General features: G+C 44.9%; 2 non-coding genes across 2 annotated transcripts; one reads left to right on the forward strand and one right to left on the reverse strand.

Moving 5' to 3' along the window:
- The first annotated feature begins 2,584 nt into the window (after positions 1 to 2,584).
- Positions 2,585 to 2,658, forward strand: trnan-guu (transfer RNA asparagine (anticodon GUU)). Its single transcript has one exon. It is a non-coding gene; the product is annotated as a tRNA-Asn (tRNA).
- A 1,987-nt stretch (positions 2,659 to 4,645) lies between these two features.
- Positions 4,646 to 4,718, reverse strand: trnav-aac (transfer RNA valine (anticodon AAC)). The gene has a single exon. It is a non-coding gene; the product is annotated as a tRNA-Val (tRNA).
- Between the last annotated feature and the right edge of the window lie 8,175 nt (positions 4,719 to 12,893).

The raw sequence follows: 12,893 nt of genomic DNA on the forward strand, positions 1-12,893 counted from the left end.
CACTACACAGTTCCAGGGTCATTTGGCGTACCACCTGGTGGCACTCCACGTACCACTGCCGGTACGCGTACCACAGTTTGAGAACCACTGATCTACAGTATCTATAAATCTCTTACACGTCATTTACAATGGCTTTTCAACTAATAGCCCGTGCAGGGATCAAACCCTAGCTGTTGGTACAGTACGAGTTGCGTAAGGCTCTGTAACGCGCAGATGAGAAACTAACCTCTACTTCTTCATTATATACACAGTGAGCTATATATGCGAGCTTACTGCCTCCTACGGGCTCTGTATTTGATTGCGGTACAAGTTCGGCCGTGGAGATAAAGTGAGACGGGTGTGTACATTAAAAGGCTCATAGTGTCCCTGGGAGGGCTCAAACCACCACCCTTTTGGTTAACAACCGAACCACAAAGACTCATGTACAGCTTAACACTTCTCGGTCTCAGTGAAAGTGATACACTCCGTAAAATTTCCAGAGATTCATTTATTTTTAAAGGAAAATCACCAACAGCGGCCGAGATCTACTGGAGTTTTTTCATTCTATACTGCGATTTCTGAAGGGTACTCTGTGAAAATACGAGTTTTGACGAGAAGGGATGGACATATAAGGTCAAAAGGCTTGAGGAATTGAACCTTAAGGTGAAGACTGCGGGTTCAGTAGCAGCAGAACCTGATCAGTATCAGTTGACTCCGATATACTTTGAAAATGAACTTGGGGATTTAGAGTCAGACGTGCTACCGTTGCACCATGGGGTACTTAATTAAAAAAAATAGAAAAAAAATCAGTGTTCCTGGATCTGTAATTGAGAACAACACCTGCACAAGAGCTGCGCAGGAAGAATAAAATGTGGTCTGGGAAGAAGAGACTCTCTTCGGAGAGCTGCGCTCTTCACAGGAGATTTTTTTTTTGTGAAGCTGATTTGTCTCCTTTGGGAAATTCAACAGCACTGACAGCCGTGACTTTGTGGCGCAATGGTAGCGTGCCTGACTCCAGATCAGAAGGCTGCGTGTTCAAATCATGTCGAGCTCAGCTGTTACTTTTCCAGGTTCTGCTGGTCCTGAACACGGAATTCACCCCATGCAGTTGAGTTCTATCTGTACACCACATAGATAATCAAAACAAAATAGAGCAGTACAGGACACCCCGTGTGGAGCTCACACAGGCTTACAGTCTCCAGCATTGGAGTGGAGGGGAAAAAAGAACTTTGTTTTTTTTTTAAGAGAAAAGGCACAGTTCACATCTGCTTAACATCACGTCCAACTTTAGAGACAGCTACATCAGATAATGGAATCCCGGAAGTTTCAGATAACTTTTTTTAATACAGGTTCAAGCAAACCTGAAAGTTAATGAGTTTCCGGACACTTTTGTTTGATTAAAAAGTGTCTGAAGCCTGAAACTGTAATTTGAAAACAAAACCCGCTATTGGACATTAGCAGGTGCTTTTTGTAACGATTTGCTATTTCATGCTGGAAAACAAAGGAAACAGACCCAACGTTTGCTTTCAGGTGCGGTTCATTACATAATATACATCTATTACTGAAGAGCTTGAATAAAATTTACACGAGCCAGGTAGAAGTCGAACCTACAATCTTATGATCCGAAATCAGACGCGTTGTTTATTAAACCGCTGGCATTTCACATGACCTGAATTCCCCCATAGTGTGCTCAGCGCCGCTACTAGTAATGCACCGCTCCGTCTAAAATTTCAAAGTGAGAAACATGTGTTTTCTGATTTTTTATGAGTTTTAAAATATAATCTCTTTAAATCAGACAAGGGGTTTATGTTTCGCACTGAAATTCCGATTGACTGAGAATTCAAAGAAAGACTGTTTTCTTCCACAACACCGTATAATTATCACATCCACTAGACTCTCCAACCTCTCCAGATCTTGCTGGTCGAGCAATTGCTCCGATAAATTAGGTCACATATCCTGTTAAATCATTTCTTCTCAACACAACATTTCCTGGTGCACGTTTTCTCTATGAAAAAAAGACATTTTTCCGTTGCACGATTTCTCGTTTTTTATCAAAGCGTACAGAAATAAAAAAGAAGAAGAAATAGTGTCGCAAAAGAACTCTGTCGCCCTTGGGAGATGTCAAACGCATTGGACATGAAAATGGCAGATAAAAGCCAGTTCTTTTCGTTTCTCAGTGTCGGGGCTGCTATGTAAAAGAGGCAATTTGCTCTGAGCGCAGGTTCAGCGCTTACTGAACGCAGATGTCTCAGAGCTGTGTGTCCAAGCGGCTGTAAAAGGTGAAGGTTGTCCTGTCACCGTAGCCTAGTTGGTTAAAGCGCTTCTCTATTAAACAAAAGAACCGAGATTCAAATCCCTGCCGTGTCCTTCTTCCTATCTTGTAGTACAGAACGTATCATTTCGGGCAATCACAAAGGGCTTGATTTCGTTAAATGCATGTGTTCATTTCCTTTCTGGAAAACTTGTTTTTGATGAAATTCACACAGCTTGCGAAAAATGAAATTCAATTCTTGGTTATCAGTGCAGAAGAAATATTACAGGCTGGCAAAATAAACGGGAAGAGATTTTTTTTTAACCGAAAACTTGTGGTTCGAGAAATTCGAGAGTTTCTGTGGCGCAATCGGTTAGCGCGTTCGGCTGTTAACCGAAAGGTTGGTGGTTCGAGTCCCCCCAGGGACGGGGTTCTTTTGCGATATAAACATTGTCTTCAGTCGATTGGATTTCTCAGCGAAACCTTAACCATTTTAATATTTGCAGGAAATGCGAGTGTTTAACACGTGTCAGGGTCACCGGGAAATGTCCAATAATGCCCAACATTGCAACGCCCCAGAAAACCATATTCACTCAAAAAAAATTATTGTCGAATCTTCATTTATACTCCAGTTGAATCCTCTGCTGAAATATTTTAAAAATACAATGCAGGTTTGTTTGAGAACTTGACAAGCATTCTTACAATAGCACTGTGCAGTTGGATTTTGATATTTTGACATATTTACCTTAATTTTAAACATAAATACTATACAGTCTATTGTAATTTTAAAATATGTTAGCTGAGGATGCAAAGGGGTGAAAGGGAAAGGTCAGAGGGTATAGTAAAAACAAGGTTAGGATTGGTGGAGGTGGTAGGGGTGTTGATGGTTTTTCTCTTGTCATGGAAATATAACTATTAATTTTAAAGGATCACTTACTGACGTCAGACAGCTGCCAATTCTCCAGACGCGTCTCTGGAAGGATAAACAGTTTATCATCCGAGGTTCGTCCAATTTGCTAAAATTGTCCGGGTCCGGATGGAGTTTCAGCAGCCGTTCGCGCTCAGGTTTGTGATCCCGGACGAGCCCCCAAATTGTCATGGAAATATAACTATCAAGGAAGCCACAAGAGAGAGTTCTCACCTGAGTAAGGTCTTTATTTCAATATTGCAATATTGGGAGCCCTGCAAAGTGCAACCAGAGACTCAATTTGTTACAAGCAGTACAGGGTTTTTATAAGACGTTGCGCTGTAAAAAAGTTCAGCACTTGGTCCCTTCTAAAACTTCCCCTTTCTCTAAGAGAAAACAGATTACATCATAGAGCGAGAGAAGAAAAACTAGATTTGTTATTCAAAGCTTATCAGTTACTTTCAGCTAATTCTAATGACCCAGACAGCATATATTGTTTTGGTACATTGTCTTCTAAACTAACCTAAACCGTGTACTTTGTTGACGAACTGTTTTCTAAAATTCTGCACGCACTGTAGCACAGCAGTTGCATCCTTGAAATATATTATCTAAAAGCACCAATATATTTTTTCAAAGCTCTCTACATTTTTAAGAATCAATTTACTTATTAGATTTCCACTTCACCGGCATCATGCAAGCAAACTACATAAATATGAGAAAACACGCAAGAGAGTTGTCACTCAGAGTGTCGAAGGGTCGATGTATACTGGGGCTCAGTTGAAATGCAACGTCAGGACTTTTCCGAATTATGTCACACGAAGAGAGCACAGCCCTTTCCGCCCTGCCGCGTGTGTCTCGGTAACTCGCTGTGATCGTATAGTGGTCAGTACTTTGCGTTGTGGCCGCAACAACCCCGGTTCGAATCCGGGTCACGGCAGAATAGGGGCATCTGCTTTTACTACTCGCACGAATGAAGGCAAAAAAAAGCCAATCGATGTGAACGAACGGCGCTTTACAGAAGAGTACTGCCTGACTGGATCGTTCATGAACGACAGAGGCCACTCCGACCTCTTCTCGGTTTTCTTCAATGACTTACTAAGGATCTTCACATTCGCCCATGCAGGGGAAGCCAGTTACACCAAAGCAAACGCAGGAAAGTGCATTTCAAGCAGAGACCAGGAGGGACTTGTTTACACCGAGAGTGGGCGGAGAATGGAACAATGCGCCCAGCCCTGTTGCTGGAGCCGATTCTTGATGAGCTCTTGGGCTCACTAAGAGGCCCCCGCTGGATGCTAATCTTTCTGTTGTTCTTGCAGGTCCTGCGCTGCTTTTGAGCCGACAGAGTTTGTCCTGGTCTGTCGACACAGCCCAATTGCAAATGATCGGCTCCGCGTACAGAAGGAACGTGCGTTTGGTACAAGAGTGCACGAAGGCACCGGAAATACATTGGGAACAAATGAGCGGTCGCTCAAGACCTCTGTGAAGTACAGGAGCGTGCAAAACGAGGCTGTTTCCGCCCGGTCTCGAACCGGGGACCTTTCGCGTGTTAGGCGAACATGATAACCACTACACTACGGAAACGGTGGTAAGACGTGCCCAGCGGCCCAGTGCTGAGCTTCGCCAATGCGATTCAGCTGCTTCCAGTGCCTTTATTGGAGTGCGCTGATGGACCGTGCTCTCTCTCCAGAGACCAGCACGCCTGTCATGGACGGAGCAGGAAAGGCGGCGCCACATTCTACAGCCCTCTCCACGCAATCGACGAAATCGGGCTACTGAAGTGGAGAAAATCGCCTCTCCAGAAAGTGCAAATATCATCTTGGAGACTATAAATCCTATTGCCGAAGGTCAGCCCTGTCTACCAGAGTAACCCTCCCACAGCGATGATCAGCTCGTCTCACACGCGAGAAGTTTCGGTTGGAAACAAGCGCCCCCTCTTCTCGCACGTTTTACACGTTCGAGTAGTTTTAATGCGGCTCTTTCATACACGGTGCTGATCTTTTGGAAAGCAGGAGGCAAAACCGAATCGAACCGCCTGGGTGAAAACCAGGAACCCTAACCGCTAGACTATATGGCAGCGAACAACCATGCTGTTCCCGGCATCATGCAAGCAAACTACATAAATATGAGAAAACACGCAAGAGAGTTGTCACTCAGAGTGTCGAAGGGTCAATGTATACTGGGGCTCAGTTGAAATGCAACGTCAGGACTTTTCCGAATTATGTCACACGAAGAGAGCACAGCCCTTTCCACCCTGCCGCGTGTGTCTCGGTAACTCGCTGTGATCGTATAGTGGTCAGTACTTTGCGTTGTGGCGGCAACAACCCCGGTTCGAATCCGGGTCACGGCAGAATAGGGGCGTCTGCTTTTACTACTCGCACGAATGAAGGCAAAAAAAAAGCCAATCGATGTGAACGAACGGCGCTTTACAGAGGAGTACTGCCTGACTGGATCGTTGATGAACGACAGAGGCCACTCCGACCTCTTCTCGGTTTTCTTTAATGACTTACTAAGGATCTTCTTCACATTCGCCCATGCAGGGGAAGCCAGTTACACCAAAGCAAACGCAGGAAAGTGCATTTCAAGCAGAGACCAGGAGGGACTTGTTTACACCGAGAGTGGGCGGAGAATGGAACAATGCGCCCAGCCCTGTTGCTGGAGCCGATTCTTGATGAGCTCTTGGGCTCACTAAGAGTCCCCCGCTGGATGCTAATCTTTCTGTTGTTCTTGCAGGTCCTGCGCTGCTTTTGAGCCGACAGAGCTCGTCCTGGTCTGTCGGCACAGCCCAATTGCAAATGATCGGCTCCGCGTACAGAAGGAACGTGCGTTTGGTACAAGAGTGCACGAAGGCACCGGAACAAATGAGCGGTCGCTCAAGACCTCTGTGAAGTACAGGAGCGTGCAAAACGAGGCTGTTTCCGCCCAGTCTCGAACCGGGGACCTTTCGCGTGTTAGGCGAACGTGATAGCCGCTACACTACGGAAACCTGAAGGGACCGCTGCTGGTGTCTCGCTTGCGTTTCGGGCTGAGAAAGGGACGCGTCACTTTAGGCAGGGGGCGCTGGAGAGAGGAACAAAGGGCGCGATGAAACAAAATACCGAAACCCGGGATCTTTAGATCTTCAGTCTAACGCTCTCCCAACTGAGCTATTTCGGCGGTGCGCAAAGCCCACAGCCACCTGCTCCAGCCTTCCTGTGTTGTGGCATGAGCGCACCAAGAGTAGCGGGAGAGTGTTGCAGGAACGTCACTCAGAAGGAAAGCCACCCAGCTGCGCCCTCTGAGCTCTGTCCAGCACATCTTCCTCGCATGGACTCCTGCCTGCGACGGGCAGGAAACAATTAGCAAGAACAGAACGACACCCCATGGGTGTCTCATGACCGCACCTTAGGTTGTGACAAGTGCAGGTGTGAGGGGTTGCCGGGCTACTTTGGAGCAGAGCTTGGGCGGAGGGGGGGCGGGAAAGCAGACAAAGAGGTGACACCTCAAGGTCTGCACGATCACAGCTCTCCGCCGCCCCAGGCTTCCGCTCGATAAGCTACTGGACACACCCGCCCCTCCTCACACAGACCGTGGAAAAGCCCCCGAGTGGGAGGGCTCTCTCTTCCTCCCAGGAGCTCTTGGACACGACGTACAGACAGGGCGCGGGGAGCCGCCGCCTGCAAACACGGCTCCAGGCGGGACTCCACTCCGCAGGAGCCGCAGAGCAGAGGAGATGAGGGCAGCTTAGCTCCTGTGCAGAGACCTGAGCTGTTGTTGCTGTGGATGCTGTCTTTTCTGCACTCGGGGTAGGACATCAGGAAGCACATTGAAGCGCTGCGACATGCACTGTACAGATCCCGCCACTACTGGGCCCGATTTCCCCGGATCGAAACCGGGCGGAAACAGGCCCGTTTCGTTTGTTGCCACGCACACTGTTTAGGGATTCGCCTAGCGCTGTGATCGAACAGACCCACTCACCTCTTAGTGTGGCGGGTCTGCACAGTGGATGTCGCAGCGCATCCTGCTTTCACTTCAATGCATGTCCTGATGAACCCTGGTCTCCCGCGTGACAGGTGGGGATACTTGCCACTATACTAACGAGGAAGACATCGCTCTCTGCTTAGTGTGCAAAACACTTACTTGCAGCATTGTGGGTGCTGTGGTTTAAATGCTATTGGTTTGTGAACAGAATACCCCTATCCCAGTACATTGTGCCACATTAAATAAACACACGAGAAAAAGAGATTCAGAACGCAAAGCTGTGTCAGTGTTCTGTGTAAAAAATCGGTTTGAACATCATGGGAGCTGTGTTTAATAAGCTGCTGAGTAAAGAATATTTTAATCTTCTTGCTGTCAGTAGTATTTTGCATATAGTTGACTCTTACCTGAATGAAAACAGGACGTAAAGGAAGGGTTTCAGAATTCAGACAAAGCTTTATTCCCGTGCTTACAGTCTGGGTAATTGGAGACTGCACAGTTATGCTTCCTATGGTCATATACGGGTTTTTCGCATGAAGCCGTATTGAACAGTATTTCTCGCGTTGTGAACTTGTGTATACAGCGGTCCCCCAGGTTCCAGTTAGTGCGTAATTACTCATCGATGAAAAACCGGAGGTCTAAAAAAAGATAATTAGCTCACTGATACTTTGATGTAGAGGCTGTGGAAATATCCACGTCGTGGTCTTTAAAATGCATTTGGTTTGAAGGCGTTCTGTGCTTCCGTTGCGAAGATATGGACAAAAGAATATTCGTGCTTGGTCCAAAAAATGTAATATAAACGAAAAAGTAAAGGCTGAGAAAGCATTCACAATGTATTTTATGCACAAAGCAAGTATTCTCGCGATTCTAAGAGGTTTCGTGTAAACGCTACAGGTGTGCCAAAATCGTTTTCGAACTTCAAGCTAACTTTACCCCGGTCTGGTACCATAGGTCACGTACAGTAGCTTAAAATCCCAGTCATGTTTTTTTTCCTATCTTGTGGTACATAACGTACCATTTCGGACTATCACAAAGGGCTTGATTTCGTTAAATGCATGTATTCATTTCCTTTCTGGAAAACTTGTATTTCAAGAAATTCACACAGCTTGCGAGAAATTAAATTCAATTCTTGATTATCAGTGCAGAAGAAATATTGCCAGCTGGCAAAAAAATATATTTTTTTAACCGGAAAGTTGTGATGTGAGACACGAACCCACCATTCCGTCTGTGTGGCGCATTCGGTTGTTAACTGAATAGTCGGTGGTTTGAGTCCACCAAAGGACGGGTTTCTGTTGCGATGTAAACATTGTCTTCGCAAAGGTCGATTGGATTTCTCAGCGAAACCTTTACCATTTTAATATTTGCAGGAAATGCGAGTGCTTAACACGTGTCAGAATCACCGGGAAATGTCCAGTTACTGTATGCCCAACATCGCAACTCCCCAGAAAACCATATTCACCCAAGAAAAGAGATGAAGGATCTGATGAGGTTAGTTATGAAAGTTATGAAAGGAAGTTGATGTGGAGCTGTTAGCCGTAAAAACTCCTTAATGTCCTTTGATGTTGTCATCAGCGATAAACTGCATTCAGCAAAGATAAAAAGAAAATTATCTTTGCTTACTGCCCTGTCTTTCTCACACCTGAAGAAGGCTCCACAGCCGAAACATTGTGATTCTTTTCTTCTCTTTTCAGCTGGAATAGTCCTTTACTTGTTCCTTTGCAGCCTACGCATGCTGACGCAGCTACCCACCCGATATCTAACATTCTATAATCACAACTATGAATGTCCACTTTGGGTATTTTTTCCATGATTATTTATTATTATTATTTATTCTGTCATTGAAGCATATTTTATGTCATACTGAAGTGTCATAATCACTGAAAAAATATTTTTTTCATTTAGAAAGTAAGAAAATGATAAATCACTAGGAATTGCATTTAGCCTGTTCTGATCTAGATTTTCTATATACTTTAACATGCCATGTTCACAATGTCACAACTCATAAATGAAACAGTGAAGTGTTGTAATTACAAATGTACATAGTGCCGGGACATTGAGATGTTTTGGTAATGAGGAAGGAGGGACATGCAATGTTCACAGGGTCAAATTTATAAAACGCTACAGTAAAATTTCTTGTATTTCGGGATTATGAGAGCCTGTTACATTGTGTCTCACACCTCAGTGTCAGAATTTTGAGACATTTTTATAACCAGGGGTAGGTTCATAGCAATAAGCAGAAAGTGCGATCATCCTTTGCTCATCCTCGGTTAACCATATATTCTCATATGCCATGTTCTGAATGTGTCACGATATTAGTTCCCTCTCCTTAAGGGTGCTCCAGCCCTATCACTCTAGACTTTATTCAATGCACCTGCTCCCTATTCCCTGCCCACCTTAAAAGCCAGGCGCTGACGCTTTTCCGGGCTCTGCATCTGATTTCCGTATCGTGCGAGTCCGGGACCAGGAAGCGCCTGGTCCCGTTAAGGTTTTAATCTCGGTTCCCGTTCCTGTTCCCCGTCCGCCGGTTCCGACCCGGCCTTCGTGGTTTTTAATTCCTTCGTCGGATGGATCTCCTGGTTTTGGACTTACCCTTGCGTTTTGGATACTCTATGGATTACTCTTGGATCGTTCGCCTCGGCCACACCTCCCCCGTGCACCAGCGCACCTTGGACACGCCCCCTGTCTTCTGCCCCGTTTTCCTGCATGACATTTCCCTAGTGTTTCCCCACTCCGTCGGACTGTGTCGTCCGCATAGGGTCCGGAAAGAACTGTTCGTTACAGAATGTCCCATTTAAAACTGCTATATTAAAATTAAGACTTTTTATGATTAGAAGGCAAGGTTGTGGTAAATATGCATAAAGTGCAAGTGAACTTATGTTTTGCCTTTGTCTTGTTATTGTGAGTTTTGAAAATTGGTTTTCGATTTTCTGAAATGTGTTTCACACAAAAATGCAATTTGGATAGTCACTACTTATATATTCCCCTTTACTGAGGATATGTACAGTAATCCATCCCGATTAGTACTTTTAAAAATTACTGTAGAGAGCCATCAGAAAGGGAATGAAAACTTGCATTAAACAAAATCAAGCTGCATGTAATCATCCATAGTGATACATTTTGTAAGACAAGACAGGAAGAAAGACACTGCTGGGATTTGAGCGCAGAATCTCCTGTTTAATAGGAAAACACTTTAACCAAATCAGCCAAGATGCTGTCAGAGTATTAACATCATGTCTGCATCAGTGATTACAGCTGACTATCGCTGGAGGACAGTGAAGTCAGCCTGCATAATGAGGGGGAAGAGACTGACCTCTGTGATGCACTATAGAGTTACACTAACCTTCTATCCAACTGTTCTATGCTGCATTCTATCCTAGTGGTAAATATTGGTTTCCGTGCGTGTAATATTGTGAGAATGTGTAGAATGTTGTGATCCTTTTCCCCCAGTGTCACCCAAATTGATACACTGTGCTTTGGCAATTCTTCAGGCGATATTGTTTAGAGGAGCTCAGTTGAATTAGTTTGCGTATATAAAGTATTTATTTTCCCTTTAATCCTTTAAAACATATTACATTTTCAAAACATTGTATCTTTCTTTCTACTAATTGTAGCGGCAATGCTTGTTAATAAGACAGAATTAAGTGTTGCTGTGTTTTCCCAAATGAGGCCCCATCTCTCTCTTCATCTCTGTGGTGCAGCCACAGAGAAGCTATTCAGGCAGGCTGATTTAAAGATGTTTTCTTTTGATAAGGGACAGCTCCCAAATGGGGATGCATTTAGCTAAGCCTGGCTATCATGATCAATGGGCATCCATTGGCGCCTATCTGTCAAGGGAGTGCCAGATGGACATCTGGACTGCATTCCTAAGTGTCAGTAGTAAGTGACTCATATCTCACCTTGATCAACCAATCAGGGACTGGTAGGGCAGAGTAACCCACGTGGGTCTCTGATGCCCATGAAACTTTCATCCAATGAACGAGCTGAAGTTCCTCCAGGTAAAAACAGGCAACACAGAGCTCCAAGACTATTCTAAAGGGAATTCAAAGGAGAATTCCAGGGCTGTGAGATAATTCCAGGGCGGGACGGCCCAGGAGCAGAAAGGCTCCCAAGGGCAGAACATTCTCGCAGCGCGCCTCCTGACCATCCTGAGACTCAGCATGGACCACCACGGAACGGCCAGTGTGTCCAAGTGCCAGAACTTTCCTTTGTTCTAAGAGTCGAGAGCGGAGGTTGCCAGAGAGTAACCAGAGGATCCACCCGAGGTTAGCACCAGCAGCAGGCCTGGTGAAAAGGTCAGAACTGTGGACAGCTGAATCACTATTCAGAACTAGCGCTTCATCAGGAACGAACTGGTCTTCTTCCTGACCTGCTGGGACTCACAGTCATCTTTTCTCCTGTGCACAAACTTCGCTAGTTTCAGCCAAAACTAACTAGCCAGTATTCAGAGAGCATCAGCAGCGCACCGTCACAAGCCGCACAGCACAGCCTGGCACGGAGCCAGAGAGTGCGGATTGGACAGCAATAAGCCTGCAACTGTTTCTTTGTGCCCGCAGGAGATCTGAATCCCCAGAGATCGGATGAGTATTCAACTTCACTGCATTACTGCTCCAGAATTCTATTGTTATCCCAACCAGTTGATATCAATGTAATTCCTAAGAGTTATGTACTTGTTTTGAGTATCTAATGCAGAAGTTGTAACCAAGTTAAATTACGAAACGGTCTAAATGAATGATATACCGAACGTATATCCTCTTGATATGTGTAACTCTTTGTAACTGAATGAATATATATCTTTTGTATTCTGATAACCCTTACGATAAGATCTGTTTGGTTTACATGCATATTATATATATTAATGAATGTATCCTCGTGTATTAGTACCTGTGTGTATGTTGTTTGAGTTATCTCGCATGGTTGGATTCTGAGACCATTAAAAGAATCAATTTTGTGATTAACTGCCACAATTAATAATTGTCCCAGTAAATGCCCAAACCCCTACAGAACTGGTGCCTCGTGAGAGCACACTACAACAGTGTGTGATCTCCTGTCCCAGCCTGAGGAGCAGACACCGAACCTGTCTCTCAATAATAATAATACAGTGTGTGATCTCCTCTCCCAGCATGAGGGACAGACACCGAGCCTGTCTCTCAATTATAATAATACAGTGCGTGATCTCCTATCCCAGCCTGAAGAACAGACAGTGACCCTGTCTCTCAATAATAATAATACAGTGTGTGATCTCCTGTCCCAGCCTGAGGAGCAGACAGTGAGCCTGTTTCTCAATAATAATAGAACAGTGTGTGATCTCCAGTCCCAGCCTGAGGAACAAACAGTGAGCCTGTCTCTCAATAATAATAATTAAGTGTGTGATCTCCTGTCCCAGCCTGGGGAACACTGAGCCTGTCTCTCAATAATAATAGTACAGTGTGTGATCTCCTGTCCCAGCCTGAGGAACAGACAGCGAGCCTGTCTCTCAATAATAATAATAATACAGTGTGTGACCTCCTGTCCCAGCTTGGGGAACAGGGAGCCAGACTCTCAATAACAATAACAGTGAGGAACAGTGAGTTTATCTGTCAATAATAATAATACAATGTGATCTCCTGTCCCAGCCTGAGGAACAGTGAGCTTGTCTCTCAATAATAATAATACAGTGTGTGATCTCCTGTCCCAGCCTGAGGAACAGACGGTGAACCTGTCTCTCAATAATAATAATACAGTGTGTGATCTCCTGTCCCAGCCTGGGGAACAGACAGTAAACCTATCTCTCAATAATAATAATCCAGTGTGGAATGTCCTGTC

Source organism: Lepisosteus platostomus, unplaced genomic scaffold, assembly GCF_059453375.1.
Source record: "Lepisosteus platostomus isolate fLepPlt1 unplaced genomic scaffold, fLepPlt1.hap1 Scaffold_144_H1, whole genome shotgun sequence".
NCBI classification, from domain to species: Eukaryota; Metazoa; Chordata; class Actinopteri; order Semionotiformes; family Lepisosteidae; genus Lepisosteus; species Lepisosteus platostomus.